The 14,854-nt window shown below is 43.8% G+C and overlaps 1 long non-coding RNA gene across 1 annotated transcript in view; it reads left to right on the forward strand.

Moving 5' to 3' along the window:
- Positions 1 to 14,678, forward strand: part of LOC126994552 (uncharacterized) — a 43,404-nt gene extending 28,726 nt beyond the window's left edge. Inside the window, exons 2-4 of the long non-coding RNA XR_007749265.1 lie at positions 3,130 to 3,273; positions 8,552 to 8,653; positions 13,812 to 14,678. This is a non-coding gene — a long non-coding RNA (uncharacterized LOC126994552). The remainder of the gene's footprint in view (positions 1 to 3,129; positions 3,274 to 8,551; positions 8,654 to 13,811) is intronic.
- Positions 14,679 to 14,854: the final 176 nt, after the last annotated feature.

The raw sequence follows: 14,854 nt of genomic DNA on the forward strand, positions 1-14,854 counted from the left end.
CGGTGATTGGGTGGGCCATTCCTCTCTGGTATTTACACATAGGGCTCGATTCAACACATCACCTCGGATTCGAGTAAGCCGTTTTGGGGACCTTGGAGTTGACATTGCACCCCCCCGAGTCTAGAGCTGGTTGACCGCGCGGCCCGTGACGACACACACAGAATGATGGTGATGCCGCACAATGTGGAACGTTTCTCTCTCTCTCTCTCTCTCTCTCTCTCTCTCTCTCTCTCTCTCTCTAGCTCTATCTCTCAATCAATGTGTTACTCCCTTTCTCATTGCCACACCCACTCACTTGCTTGTCTTTTCGCTTGCTTGCGTGTGCTGCTCACACACACACACACACACACACACACACACACACACACACACACACACACACACACACACACACACAATTCCTCGGATAATTGTGAATAGGAAGGACTCATGACGCTGCTGATGCCCCTATGTCCCTGCCCCCTTCATCTCCTCCTCCTCGCCTTGGTGTTAGAAAGGAGGAGAAGGGGAAGTGAAGCTCGCCAGGTTGAGAGAAATGGAGGGATTAGGGCAGCGAAGGGGTTATGGATAGATCAGGATGAGGATGTGGATATGAGAGAGAGAGAGAGAGAGAGAGAGAGAGAGAGAGAGAGAGAGAGAGAGAGAGAGAGAGAGAGAGAGAGAGAGAGAGAGAGAGAGAGAGAGAACACATCGAGGAGGAACAGTGGAGAGGAAATAAGAATAAGAAAAAAAAGGAGAATGGAAAGAGAAAGGAAGGAGATGGAACAAGAGAGAGAACATAAGAACTGCAATGGACGTATAAAAAGAAGAGTGAAGAAGAGTGGAAGAAAAAGAGTAGAAAAGTAATAACGATAATGATAATTAAAAGGTAATACTTTGGACAGTATTGGATGGGCTAGAGTGGACAGTCGAGTGCAGCGGGGCCGCGGGAGGGGGGGAGGCAGGCAGTTAGCAAGTTCAGAAGAGCAGTCAGCGCGAAAATATCGATAGAAGATAGAAAGAGAGCAACATGGCGGCAGAATTTAAGAGGTAGCAGACTATCAGTTTGAGCCCCCACAGCTCTAAATCCGGCTGTGTGTGTGTGTGTGTGTGTGTGTGTGTGTGTGTGTGTGTGTGTGTGTACTGTGTGTGTGTGTGTGTGTGTGTGTGTGTGTGTGTGTGTGTGTGTGTGTGTGTGTGTGTGTGTGTGTGTGTGTGTGTGTGTGTGTGTGTGTGTGTGTGTGTGTGTGTGTGTGTGTGTGTGTAATGACAGAAAGAGATGATGAAAAAAAAAAAAAAAAACGAACAACTGTGTTGGGGTTGAGAAGGGCACACCTACAAGGTCAGGAAGAGGCACATATGGGAAGGGCGTCCGTGTACCCTTGGGAACGAAGGAGGAGGTGGAGGAGAGAAGAGGAGGAGGACTAAGTGAGGGTATGAATAGAAAGAAGAATTAAGGCATGAGGAGTACAAGGAAGAGAAAAATTAGTACAAGATAATGAAAGGGAAAGAAGAGGGGAAAAAGGAAGAAGGAGTAGGGAAATGAGGAGAAAGAATCACGAGGGAAGAGACAAGACGGGGAGGAGGAGAGGAGAGGAGAGGGAAAAGAAAAATAGAATGAAAAGTAAAAAATGAGAGGAGGAAAATGAGAGAAAATCGATGGAGGGAGATGAACATTTGATAATAATAATGCGGTTGACTTAGATAACAGAACTAATTAGATGAGATATGGATGGAAATACGGTAGAGAAATAGATCATGGGAAAATATAGATGGAAATACGGAACAGAAATAGATCATTGGAAAATATAGATGAAAATATATATATATAGATATATATATATATATATATATATATATATATATATATATATATATATATATATATATATATATATATATATATATATATATATATATATATATATATATATATATATATATATATATATATATATATATATATATATATATATATATATATATATATATATATATATATATATATATATATATATATATATATATATATATATATATATATATATATATATATATATATATATATATATGTACGTACTTCTCTACTTACTCATTTATTCTACTATCTTCTTTTCAATCCCTTCTCATGCATATTCCTGGATCCCCTTCTACCTAACCTCTCCTCCTCTGGCTTCTTTCTATCTTCCTAACTATTATTTCTATCATTTTCTCTTAATTTCTCCTTTTACTTCTCTACTTACTCATTTATCCTACTAAGCTTCGATCTTCTTTTCAATCCCTTCTCATGTCTATACTTTGATCCTCTTCTAGCTAGCTTCTCCTCGGGTTTCTTTCTTCTTCATCATCTTTCTCTGAGCGAAGAAGGCGAAGAAGAATATAGTCGCGATCTACCACTCACTGTTGATCCATCGATTCGGATCTCCCTCTTCTCTCCTCTCCTGCTTCCCTCTCGGCTTCTATCATATCGTCCCTTCCCTGCGAAGTCGAAGAAGATATAGCGGCGACTCTGAATTATGGACTAAACGCGGGGCTCGCCTTGCACCACTCCAAACCCGACCATCAGCTCCAATTATCCGCAACGCTACCCTTCAGACATCTGTTGTAGCTTTTGTTTGGCTCTCAGGATTAGCCAGGCGTGAGACAACGATCTTCCCACTCTTCCACAACTCCTCCTCCTCCTCCTTAACCCCTATCAGTTTCTCATTTTAACTAACCCCGCCCTTCCTCTCCCCTCCTCTCTGATCGCCTAACGCTTTCATAGTCTTACCAAACTTAACTTCCCGTTCCTTATCAATGGTCAATGTCGTAATTTTAGTGTCATAACGCCTAATAAACTTCTTTCTCGCCCCAGTCCCGTAGCTCCTCACTTCTCCCCTCTCCCTGGACACCTTTCGGCCAGCTCGAAGCGCAGAGGGCCCAGCGGCAGCACAGGTGGGGTCGACAACAGCTCTCCACAGTCCTCCTCCTTCAAACCAGCGGCAAACTTTGCTCCTTATCGATGCTCAAAGGTCACATTTTTGTTCATTTGCACCTCACACACATCGCCCCGACCCGCCAAACAATTTCCCGTCTCTACCGCTCCTTCTCCTTCCTCTCTTCTCTCGACTGTCTTTACACTTTCATCCTCAGTCCTTTCGTTCCTTTCAGCGCCTCGCATCTCACCCGGCCGGCCACCCAGCACAGGCTGCTTGCTGCCACACGCCGTTCGGCCCGCAAACCCGTCATTTCTTCGCCCGGCTCTCACCTCAGCGCATCGAAGAGGTCATGTCCCGTCTCTTAACTCTTTAAAAGGTATTTCTGCAGCCTTAATGGAACACACACACACACACACACACACACACACACACTCGCTATCTCCGCGGAGGGACTGTTTAGCTCTTATTAGGTTATTGTCAACAAGCGCTGGACCTTTGACGAGCGGCTAGCGGGGAGGAGGGGGAGCAAGGAGCGGGGAAGATGAAGGACAACAAGCATGGCGGATTATCACAAGGGCAAGCTGCAAGCACAAGCAAGTAAGGCACAAGCACCACAGCCGAGGGGGGCGGAAGCACTGTCTTCCTCCCCGGCGACTAACTGGCAACGGGTTTGTTTACTTCCGGCAGCGCGTCCCGAATGAATGAAAGTCTTTAAATTCCTCAGCCCTGTGTGAGTGTCACCACCCGCATGCCTGGCACGTTGAAATTACTCGCATTCTTTGGATGTTATATGCTCTCTCTCTCTCTCTCTCTCTCTCTCTCTCTCTCTCTCTCTCTCTCTCTCTCTCTCTCTCTCTCTCTCAAATATGTTTATCAAGGGCAATAACACCATTTTTCATGATTTGGAGAGAGAGAGAGAGAGAGAGAGAGAGAGAGAGAGAGAGAGAGAGAGAGAGAGAGAGAGAGAGAGAGAGAGATGTTTTGGAGTTTCCTATTAAATTATATAAATAAAAAAATCCTCTTTATTTTTGTATGTGCTTTTCTGAACTACATTAAGATTGACACACACACACACACACACACACACACACACACGAGCATCCCCCCCCCGCCCACACATTCATTCGCCTGCTCTATATAACTTGTCTTTCCTTTTCACGCTTTTGAGTTGGCGCCCCTCTTAAGCTGCGTGGAGGCTTGCCCGGGTTAACTGTCGGGGTGGGGAGTCAGCGGGTGAGTGAAGCGATGCGCCCCCTGACGTATGTTCTCCGTTAGATAGTAGGCCTTTATAATGTAGGGAGCAGTGCTGGATGCGCGCCAAGGGAATGAGGGTAGATAAATTCATGAGAAGTACACACACACACACACACACACACACACACACACACACACACACACACTGAGCATTTCCAGCCTTCCCGCCCGCCGGTCCTTCGCTTCGTCTTCAGCATAACGTGCGAGAACACGGATCGAGTGGCGCATCTTAAATACGTCCGGAGCGTCGGTAAATATATCTTATCAGTGAGCGAGGCGGGTTTTGGCCTCAGAGCAAAGACCCGGCTTGAGGAGGTCCCGGGGTGAGCTGGGAATGAAAAATCTCCTCTAGTTTGTGAATACAGATCTCGCGGGAAGGTAAAAACTTGGACAGCCTCCGTAAACACTGACCAACCCTTTCCCAACCCTCGACCGTCCGTGCTGGCTGTGGGTTGGCGGGTGGAAGGGAGGAAGGACGGAGCGAGGAAGCTTTTCTTTTCCTTGCACGGCCATACGCGGGAGATAAATGTTAGTATTCTCAGACTCTTCCGCCTCTCACACCAACTATTTCTAAAGGCCAACAAGGAGCGTTATCGTGTTCTAATGAGTGTTTTTTTCACGTTCATGGTACAGAAGAATGGTCAGCCTACTACCACGTTCATAAAACTAGTACCCATGGAAATGCCTACAACTCCTAGGAAAGCCTTGTCAAATGTTTGTGCTTGGGCGCCGAAATGTTCAAGAACACGGCCCATAGCGTCTTAGGGGGTAACGTGTATGAGCCGGCAACGTTTTTTTCACTGGTTTGGAATGGCTGAAAGAGAAACATGTACTTTATATAGACACAGTAAGTATAGGAGCTAGAGGAATATTTTTTGTTAGCTTTGCGCGGCTATATACGAGTCATAAGGCGTCATAGTGTGTGTGCCATCAACGTTCTTCACTGACTTGGAATGATTAAAATAGAAACATTTGCTTTACATAGTGTGGTGATTCTATAGTTTAAGCTGTCTATTGGGGTTTTAGTGCTTGTTCGTTTTAGTGTTTCGTATGTATCGTTCGGGATAGGTAATTCGTATGTAATATGAATCGTATTATATGGTTTCGAAACTAACGTATCTAGTTTCTTCGTCGATGAGGCCAGTGCACTCGGGCTGCAGGTACTGTACGCACCTAGGGTTTTCTGGCCGAGTAAGGCCTAGAGAAAAGGGCTTTTGAGGTGGTTCACTTATTCCCTCACGACACATAGGAACCAAATATATTACGAGTAGGAGGAATATTTTTTTTGTTAGATTTGCTTGGCCATGCTCGGGACAAGGTCTTAGGATGTAAACTATGTAGAACAATGTTTTCTTTTTCACTGCCTTGGAATGGCTAAAAAACATAACGGTTACCACATTGAACAATTATGCACTCGTAACGTGTGACCATGGTTAAGAGAAGACCAATTATTTTTTATGGCTGAAATTCACTGCCAAAGACGAGGCGAAAACGTAAATGTAGGCGTGTGATCAGACGAGGCCGAAAACCACGACCAACCTTGTGTATCTGGTCTGTTTGCAGTACGAGAGGCAGGCAGGGCAAGGGATGGGAAAAAAAAAATATAGCAAAAAAATACTAGATGGCGTCACACATACAAAGCGGTGTAAAGGAGAACATTTGAAAGCATTATAAACTATTTTCAACATTTAGGCAGAACGATTCGCTATATCTAGAACGGAATACATTGAAAAAACACAGGTAACAAGTCTATTCTCTCTCTCTCTCTCTCTCTCTCTCTCTCTCTCTCTCTCTCTCTCTCTCTCTCTCTCTCTCTCTCTCTCTCTCTCTCTCTCTCTCTCTCTCTCTCTCTCTAACATACTTGACCTTGTTATAGCGACCCAAGATAACCTAGTCAGTAATGTCACGGTAGGAGAACACCTCGGTTCCTGCGATCATAAACTAGTGCGCGTTGACATTAAAGCTCAAACATCGGTGACTGAAAATAAAGTAAAGGTGCCCAATTTCAAAAGAGCCAACTTCGTAGAAATCCGACGAAAACTAATAGAAATGCAACTATCAGATGACGGCAATGTAGAGGACGCCTGGCTAAGCTTTAAAGATCACTTACTCAGCAGGACACATTTGTCCCCTTGTGCGAGAAGCGAATTAACACTAATAAAAGTCCACCTTGGTTTAATAGCGAAACTAAACACTCAGTCAAGGAGAGAAAATTGTCTTACAGGTTAAAGAAAGAGCAAAGCACGCCCGAAAACATTAGACTTTACAATGATGCCAGGCGACGAATTAACAGACTAGTGCGTCAGGCAAAGCGTAGATAATTTATGAAGAAAATATTGCAGCCAACTGTAAAAATAATCCGAAATCCTTCTTCAGTTACATAAACAACAGAAAGGCGATCAGAAGTGGAATTGGACCTTTAACAAACAGCGACGGTGCACTAGTGACTGACAGCCAACACGTTGCAAACCTATTAAACAATTACTTTTCCTCGGTGTTTAATAATAACAGTCCTCCCACCATCACCACCAACACCAGTACTAATGTAAATCCCGAGCATGCATTGTCTAACTTTGAAATAAAACCCGATAAAGTCCTCAAAGCCCTCAAATCACTCAAAACAAATAAAAGTCCTGGACCTGACAAAGTATATCCAACTCTGCTGAAAGAAACAAAGAGCGAAATACTCTCCTCCCTCACAACCGTATTCAATATGTCCTTGCGACAAGTCATAGTCCTTCAGACTGGAAAAAGGCTAACGTGACACCGATTTTTAAGAAAGGAGACAAAAAAGTACCAGGTAATTACAGGCCCATTAGTCTAACTTCAGTTGTAGGTAAGCTAATTGAGGGCATAATTAGAGACAAAATTGTGAGCTACCTTGAAAGCCACTCATTGATTGGGGACTCACAACATGGCTTCCGAGACAAAAGATCCTGCTTATCAAATCTATTAACCTTTTATAACGACCTCTTCACTGTTTATGACGTAACCAAATCACTGGACGTAGTCTATCTTGATTTAAAGAAAGCGTTTGATAAAGTCCCGCATCATAAATTACTTTACAAATTAAAGCAAATAGGTATTGACGGTCAAGTAAACCAATGGATCGCGAATTGGTTGAGCAACAGACAACAAAGAGTAGTGATTGACGGATTTAACTCAGAGTGGGCGCCTGTCACTAGTGGCGTCCCTCAGGGCTCGGTTCTTGGCCCAGTGCTCTTCATTATTTACATCAACGACGTGGATGTTGGACTCAATAACCGCATTAGTAAATTTGCAGACGACACAAAGATTGGTAACTCGGTTCTGACTGACGAAGACAGGCAAAGCCTCCAAGAGGATTTGCACAAAATTTCAGCTTGGTCGGATAGATGGGAGATGCCCTTTAACGTAGACAAGTGCCAGGTCCTTCAAGTTGGAACGAGGAATAAGAAGTTCGATTACGAAATGCGCGGCGTTAAACTCAAAAGCGTTCAATGCGTCAAGGACTTGGGGGTCAAAATCGCGTCAAACCTCAAATTCTCACAGCAATGCATCGATGCAGCAAATAAAGCGAACAGAATGTTGGGCTTCATTAAAAGAAACTTTGTATTCAAGAATAAAGATGTAATACTTCCGCTCTACAACAGTTTAGTCAGACCCCACTTGGAATATGCGGTACAGTTTTGGTCTCCCCACCATGCAAAGGATATAGCTAAATTAGAAGGTGTTCAGCGTCGGGCAACGAAAATGATCCCTTCCTTGCGCAACAAATCCTACGAAGAAAGGCTTTCTACCCTTAACATGTTCTGCCTTGAGAAACGTCGCCTCCGAGGAAAACTGATCGAATGTTTTAAAATACTTAATGGTTTCACGAATGTAGACAGATCAACATTGTTTATGATCGATGACACTCTGCGCACGAGGAACAATGGCGTAAAACTCAGATGTAGACAAGTAAATTCAGACTGCACCAAATTTTTCTTCACCAACGTTGTAGTGCGAGAATGGAATAAGCTCCCACCGTCAGTGGTCCAGTGTAACACGATTGACTCCTTCAAAAACAAGCTTGACCGTCACTTCCTTCATCTTAATATCAACTAGAGTTGAAGTGAATCGTTTTGGAGTCTTCTGATCAATGTAGAATCACTTAGGTTTAAGGACAGACCACTAAGTCTGGACCATGGGGTCTGTGTGGTCTGATTTTCTATGTAAATCTCTCTCTCTCTCTCTCTCTCTCTCTCTCTCTCAACTTAATATTCACTATAGTAGAAATGTAAAGTCTTGGTGTCATTCGATTGATATAATTTCACTTCAGTATAAGGACAGACCACCTAGTATGGACCATAGGATCTGTGTGGTCTGAATATCTATGTAAATCTCTATCTCTCTCACAAACACCTTTTCTTTGGTTCCAGGCAAGGGCAGCAGCGGAGGGCAAGGTCAAGGACTTCTGCCAAAACATTGACCCCAGTGTGCAGGAAACTGTGATAATGAACAACGTCTTGCCCTGTGTTAAGGTCAGTCGATGTGTGTGTGTGTGTGTGTGTGTGTGTGTGTGTGTGTGTTTATAGAGTCAAACTTTCACTGTGTTGCATCTACTAAAGTTCTCTCTCTCTCTCTCTCTCTCTCTCTCTCTCTCTCTCTCTCTCTATATATATATATATATATATATATATATATATATATATATATATATATATATATATATATATATATATATATATATATATATATATATATATATATATATATATATATATTATTATTATTATTATTATTATTATTATTCTATCCTCTTAGGCCAAAAGTACAACCAATTTATAAATTTTTTCGATTTAGTAATTTGGCGCAGAGGCGGAGGCTGCACCGTCAAGTTCAAGTTCAAGCTCAGAGGCCACGACGTGCTTTTTCGACCAAAATCTGAGAACCCATTTTCGTTAATCGGGGCTATTTCCTTGGAAATGGGGACTCTCCTTATGTAAACGGTGCCGAAAAACCCAGTTCTGGACTCCAAATTGCGATACGAAGCCTACTTACTGAGATATTGGCCTGTAAAGTTGGCGGTGGCGAGTGAATTTGACGAAAATCTGAGAACCCATTTTCGTTAATCGGGGCTATTTCCTTGCAAATAGGAATTCTCCTTATGCAAAACGTGCCAAAAAATCCATTTCTGGCCTCCAAATTGCGATACGAAGCCTACCCACCGAGATATTGACCTGTAAAGATGGTGCAACTCTACGGGGTGTGCCTACCTTTTCCGAAAACATGGTTGTTTTGGGGCTTAACAGATACCGCCACCTCGAGGAAACGACAAAACATCCAATGGTAGTGTCGGTTTTGTTCTACATAAAAAAATAACGGAGATATGAGCGATAATGTAAAGTCCTACCAAAACCCTTTTCGGCCTCTCACGCCTTTATTCCGGGGCCTTTCTTAATGTAACAGGTCTTATCTTGGGCACCAGATCACGAGAAAGCTATTGCTGTTTTCAGAATTCGTCTAGCTCCATTAATAATTGAGTTATGTTCATATAAAGAAAGTTTCACAGTTTGCCAAAGTGTGGCTTTATCTCTCAGTGATTTTCTTTGTCCTGGGCACCCAACTGAAGCTAAAGACTCGGGGAAGGTATTTCTGGTCTTGGTTTTACGATAGATAAACGGATAAAGTAGATATAACCATGATTCTGAGCAACTGTCGAAAATTGGCTCACATTTCCGCTGTTTTCCGCGCCATTTGCCAGTAATTCTCGTGATTGTGGCTCTCCCCTGATGTAAAATGTGACGCTGAAGCTGTTCCCGTTGAGTAAATTCCGTTTGGCTGAGAATTAAGGGAGAAATTTTAATGTTTCTTAATAAAAGGTGCTTGGGGAGGGGGGAGGGGTAAAGGGGGAGGGGAGGGGGGTGAGGGAGGGGGTAGGGAGGGGGCAGGGTAGAGGGGGGTGAAGGGAACGATGCCATTGGCTGCACTCAAAGACTTTTTCATAAGTTATCGGACGTGTCTTAAATGTTTCGTATTTTTATTTTTTTTATTGTTGACCTTTTTATCATAGTTTACAGCCATGGAAAGCGTTCTTTTGGACATAATTCAAAATAGTATTACTTTACATGCATGTTGCGGGTGTCAAAATGGGTGGTGATCCGTATGAGTTTTAAGGATAATTTAACTTAATGAGCAAAACTACTGAAAGGGTCGTGAAGGAAAGCAGCTAAATATTTCAGAGGAGCTCCATGTCTTCTCCATCTCCCAGACGCTCTGTAGCCTGTAATAGAGTGCACAGAATGACGCCATAACCGCTATTTCATGATTCAATGCCGGTTTTTAGTATTATTTTTAGGTTTTGTGAGCTGGTGGGTATGGAAAAAGATTTGGTTTAATTATACAATGTGATTTATCTCCAGGATGAAGAGGAAAATGGCAATATATAAGGGTGAAGACCGCCATAGACACCCACAAAACGCTTAAATATTTCCCCGGCCATGGTAAATATTGTGCCTTTTAGTGAAGGAACACAATAACGTAACACCAATGAAAGGTAAACACGTGAAAAAGCAGCACAGAGGACGAATAGGAGGAGAAATAAGGCCTAGATAAGGGAGTACCGAGCCCCAAGACCCAGGCCGAGACCAAGAGGCGGGGACCCAAACCAACCCGCCGCCGAGTCCATATTTCTACCTTTTCCCCGTGTTTTACGCCGCCAAGATGAGCGAGACGATTGCCGTGTTGGAGAAGCCACTCCGCGCCGCCTGTGGGGAGTGCAGGAAGCATGTGGAGGCTGTGGGAGAGGAGAAAATAGAGGGAAAACAAGCGCCATGGCGGAGGAGGGAGAGGAATTTCTTCGAGGGAGGGAGGGAAGGAAGATGTTTTTTGACTGGGGAGGAAAGGAAGGCAGGGAGGACAGAATGGGAAGGAGGAAGGAAGGAAGGGAAGATGTTTTTTGACTGGGGAGGAAAGGAAGGCAGGGAGGACAGAATGGGAAGGAGGAAGGAAGGAAGGAAGGGAAGATGTATTTTGACTGGGGAGGAAAGGAAGGCAGGGAGGACAGAATGGGAAGGAGGAAGGAAGGGAGGAAGGGAAGATGTATTTTGACTGGGGAGGAAAGGAAGGCAGGGAGGACAGAATGGAGAGGAGGAAGGAAGGAAGGAAGGAAGGGAAGATGTATTTTGACTGGGGAGGAAAGGAAGGCAGGGAGGACAGAATGGAGAGGAGGAAGGAAGGAAGGGAGGGAAGGAAGATGTTTTTTGACTGGGGAGGAAAGGAAGGCAGGGAGGACAGAATGGGGAGGATGAAGGAAGGAAGGGAAGATGTATTTTGACTGGGGAGGAAAGGAAGAACAGAATGGAGAGGAGGAAGGAAGGAAGGGAGGAAGGGAAGATGTATTTTGACTGGGGAGGAAAGGAAGAACAGAATGGAGAGGAGGAAGGAAGGAAGGGAGGAAGGGAAGATGTATTTTGACTGGGGAGGAAAGGAAGGACAGAATGGAGAGGAGGAAGGAAGGAAGGGAGGAAGGGAAGATGTATTTTGACTGGGGAGGAAAGGAAGAACAGAATGGGGAGGAGGAAGGAAGGAAGGAAGGGAAGATGTATTTTGACTGGGGAGGGACATAAGAACATAGGAAAACTGCAAGAGGCCGGGTGGCCTACACAGGGCAGCTCCAGAATCCCCCCCACTACTCACGATGTGTGAGGTGTAGTTTCAGGGGTTACAGGTAGAGGCTTGATCCTCGATTACCTTCGGTACGGGCGTACACTCCAGTACCCTGTCTCCTCACTGCCACCTGTCGTCCATGTAGCTATCCAGTCTACTCTTAAAACAAGCTATCGTCCCTGCACTAACTATGTGATTGCTGAGTCTATTCCATTTCCCCACCATCCTATTACTAAACCAATGCTTGCCTATATCTCCCATATCTATACTTTTCTAATTTAAATCCATTACTGCGAGTTCTATCCTGCTGCTGGCTAATTCTCAGTACTTTACTTATATCGCCTTTGTTGTAACCCTTGACCCATTTGAATACTTCTATCAGATCTCCCCGCACTCTTCGTCTTTCTAGTGAATGTAAGTTTAGATGTTTCAGCCTATTTTGATACAGGAGGTTCCTCAGCCCCTGAATCATCTTGGTCATCCTCCTCTGAACTGATTCTAGCAAGTTGATGTCCATTCTGTAGTGTGGGCACCAAAACTGGACAGCATAATAATCTAAGTGTGGCCTAACTAACGCTAAATAGAGTCTGAGGATGACTTCCACACTCCTGTTGGTTACCGTCCTGTTAATTAGGCCTAATACCCTGTTAGCCCTATTCCTCACACTAATACATTGCTTCCTTAGTTGTAGGTCAGAGTTCACTAACACTCCTAAATCCTTTTCACACTCTGCTCTACCTATCGTGTGGAGTCTTAGGGCCATTCTTACAGTCGTTTCCGAATGTTCGGAAGACGGTCCCTAACACATTCAGGTGGCTTCTACAGTAGTAGCAGTATAGTAGTAGTAGTAGTAGTAGTAGTAGTAGCAGTACTACGACTACTACTACTACTGTAGAAGCCACCCGAACGTGTTAGGGACCGTCTTCTGAATATTCGGAAACGACTGTAAGAATGGCCCTAAACTATATACCCGTGTAATGGGTTGCATGTTTCTACACTCAGTACGCTACACTTGGTGATGTTAAAATTCATCTGCCATTTCTCTGACCAAGCTGATCACAGTTTGTTGAGATCCTCCTGCAGTGCTCTGGCATCCTCTTCTTACCTGGATTTCTTACCTGGATGACCTTTCCCTATGAGCCATGCTGGAGTGAACCGTCAGGCAAAGAACCGAAAGGTCTCACCAACCAATGCACCAGCCTATCCAAGCTCATCAAAACAACAGTACATAATCCAATAAGACATAGGCTGGAAAGTGCATTGGGAATTCATTTTGTATGGTCAGGGATAACTAAGTAAGCATTCACTAGGTAAGCCTTGGTAGGGCAGTCGATCATCAACCAAAAGGCTCCAGACGTTCCCTCCAACGGTTAGCCGCGACCTGCACTTTATATTCTGTTTTTGGCAGGTATAGGTTTTTGTGGGGGGAGGGGGTCCAAGCCCCTCCCCCCACTGGCCAAGATCAGGGGCTGGACTAACTGCTAACCAAAGGGCTGGGACGGGGCAGCTCAGGGCAGACTGTCATGAGTGGAGGAAAGGATAGGAAAGGAAGGGAAGGGAAGGAAAGGAAAGGAAAGGAAAGGAAAGGGAAGGAATGGGAATGAAAGGAAAAGGAAGGAAAGGATAAGATAGGAAAAGGAAGGGAAGGGAAAGGAAATGATAGGGAAGGAAAGGAAAGGAATTGAAAGGGAAGGAAAGGAAAGGAAGGAAAGGAATGGGAAGGAAAGGAAAGGAAGGAAAGGATAGGATAGGAAAAGGAAGGGAAGGGAAAGGAATGGAGAGGAGAGGAAATTATAGGGAAGGGAAGGAAAGGAAGAGAGAGAGAGACAGGACGATAAAGGGAGAAACAGATAAAATTAAAGATATGAAGAAAAGAGGAGATAAGACAAAGAGAGAGAGAGAGAGAGAGAGAGAGAGAGAGAGAGAGGAGAGAAGGAAAGAGGAATAAGGAGAGAGAGGATGAAAGAGAATAAGAAAGAATAAAAAATAATAATAATGAAAAAATATACTAATAACCGTCTTTATCTACAGCTCTGAAGAACGAAGGGAGAACAGAAGAAAGGAAGGAAGGCCATCTTGGAAGACTCAAGAACCAGTCACCCCAGTCCAAGGAAAGGTCACAAGAGGTCACAGTACGAAGGAGCAGTCCAGTCCGTTGTAAAGTTATTGGAAAAGGAAGGAAAGGATAGGGAAGGAAATGAAAGGAAAGGATAGGAAAGGGAAGGGAAGGGAAGGAACAGAGAAGTGTATATATAGTTAAGCTTAAAGTCACATACAGTTAGATACATACAGTTACACTCACATAGATTTACATACAGTTTTGATGGTGCGTTTGACGAAGGCGGTTGACTCAGTGGGTAGCGGATTGGCCCGGCCCACGGTGTTATGGAGGCTCTCAACACAAGTACAGTAAACCCTCGATATAACGGACTAATTTATTTATTTATTTATTTATTTTTTCCACATCAGAGGACACATCTCAAGGGCAATAAAGAGTCCCCAAAAAGCCCGCTACTCGCCCCTCCTATAAAAGATAAGAGTAAAGAGTAGCCAAAAGAGAGGTCAATTTCGGGTGGAGAGGTGTCTTGATACACACTCGGTTTGGGGGGAACTTAGTCCGTTAGGGCCGAAAGTCCGTTATAAGCAGCGAAAATTTAAAAAAAACGTAAAATAATAAAACGACGAAGCTAGTAAACGTAGGTATATATATATTTTTTTATGTATGTTGTGTGCATGATGTCTGTATAGCCGCACAGCACTTGGCGACGCACTCCGAGGCACTGAGGTTGCTAGGTTGTGAGTGGGGTCTTGCGTGGGGGTCATATTGTTACGGGTATGGGTATGATTTTACAAGTGCAGCGAGTAGTGGGCTTTTTTATTATTGTTTACTTTTTTTTGTGCCCTTTGTCTCCTTTTAAAAAAAAAAAGTGCGCCAATCTCGCACTGGCAGATGAAACTTTTTTTTTGTAGTGTTTGGTGTGTTATGAAATAATCTGCTAACTGTTTCTGTCACAAATAATTAAATGATTGACTTTTCAATGCCTGTGTACACAGCACCTGTAAAATAACTTGCA

This window comes from Eriocheir sinensis, unplaced genomic scaffold, assembly GCF_024679095.1.
Source record: "Eriocheir sinensis breed Jianghai 21 unplaced genomic scaffold, ASM2467909v1 Scaffold819, whole genome shotgun sequence".
In the NCBI taxonomy this organism is placed as follows: domain Eukaryota; kingdom Metazoa; phylum Arthropoda; class Malacostraca; order Decapoda; family Varunidae; genus Eriocheir; species Eriocheir sinensis.